Source organism: Triticum urartu, chromosome 3 (genome assembly GCF_003073215.2).
Source record: "Triticum urartu cultivar G1812 chromosome 3, Tu2.1, whole genome shotgun sequence".
NCBI lineage: Eukaryota > Viridiplantae > Streptophyta > Magnoliopsida > Poales > Poaceae > Triticum > Triticum urartu.
The window spans coordinates 183,609,026-183,610,786 of NC_053024.1; positions in this window are offsets into that span (position 1 = coordinate 183,609,026).

Below are 1,761 nucleotides of genomic sequence, written 5' to 3' on the forward strand. Positions count from 1 at the left end.
AGCCGTAGCTCCCGCAGCTCCGACGAGCCCTGCCGCGGTGACTCCCACAGGAACCCTCTCCTTCCTCCCCTGCTTCTTCTTCCTTCCCAATTTTTCTCTCCCTCCTCTCAACATCTTGGTCTTGCTTTTCTACAGGAGCACACCGGCGTCGTGGTGCCCTCCCGAGCCCCTCGCGCGCCAGATCCGGCGAGCCACGCCGGATCCATCTCCGGTTCCTTGTAGCTCGGCGCCCCCGTGCTCCATCGCCACGTACGAGCTTGGCGCCGTCCACTGCTTCGTGCACCTACTCCCGCTGCTGCCTGCGACCTCTGCTTCTATCAGGCGCCGCCGCCTTGGCCTCCAGCTCCGCCCAGCCGCTGCCTCCTCGCCTTGTCCTCATCACCGGGAGCCCCGCCATCTCCAGCGTTGCGCCCAAGTCCCCGGCCTCGCCAACCCCTGTTGCGGCCTCTGCTACAACGAGCAGGTCGCTCGTCCCGTGCCCGCTCGCGTTGACCAAGCCAGCGCCAGGCTCAGCCTGCTTCTTCGCCAAGGCCCAGCGCCTCTACAACCCCCAGCCAGCCTCAAAGGCCCAACGTGAGCAGCCCGGATCCAGCTAATCCGGCCTGTAGTATTTTTTTTCCTTAGCTGGCGATTTTATCCATTTCCAGGGATTTGCACTTTTGCAGATCAACCCTTAAACTTCATGCATTTCATTCCTCTCATCCGGTGCATCACATGTAAAAAGTTTATATATGAAAAATGCTTAAAATTGTGTCTAGTTTCATAATATGTCACTTTCATCCATGTTCAAAAATGTTAAATGATGTTTGTTTTAAATTTGCCCCTACGCCATGCTAAATGATTTATTTCATAACTAATAACCGTAACTCCGAATTTAATAAACTTTATATGTAAATGGGGTGGAATTTTGCCTGGTTACATGGTCTACTTGTCTTGCATGTTTAATAACTCTAAAATAATGTTTAGGGTAGAACAGTACCAAACCTTAAATTATGCAATATGAGGAATTTTCCGAATTGTTGTTCGTTCCTTCCGGCCTCATTTACATGCCTAGATAGGCAGTTTTGTTGTGCTTCACCCCTTGCCATGTTATCAACATTTAATATTGTTGGGTACATAAACGAGATCGAACTAAATAACTTATCGTGGTGTTTCGTCAATATGCACCGTTGCATATTGAGCTCCACTTAATTGTAGGGTTGCTTGTGCACTTTGCCATGCCCATGCTTCATTTAAACCGGACATGCCTCATACTTGATTGTGCATCATGCCATCATTATATGGTAGTTGTTTACTATGTTGTGTGCTTCTCGGTGTTTGCTTCGTCGGGTTGGTTCCGGTAACGTCGCGCGTTTGTGAGGACCCGTTCATCTACATTCGTTTGTCTTCTTCATGACTCGTTCTTCTTCCTTGCGGGATCTCAGGCAAGGATGACCATACCCTCGAAATCACTTCTATCTTTTCTTGCTTAGTTGCTCGCTCTTTTGCTATGCCTATGCTGCGATGCCTACCACTTGCTTTTCATGCTCCCATATTGTTGAACCAAGCCTCTAACCCACCTTGTCCTAGCAAACCATTGTTTGGCTATGTTACCGCTTTGCTCAGCCTCTTATAGCGTTGTTAGTTGCAGGTGAGATTGAGGTTTGTTCCTTGTTGGAACATGCAGAATGTTGTTCCTTGTTGGAACATGGTTACTTGTTGGGATATCACAATATATCTTATTTATTTAATGCATCTATATCTGGTAACGGTGGAAGGCTC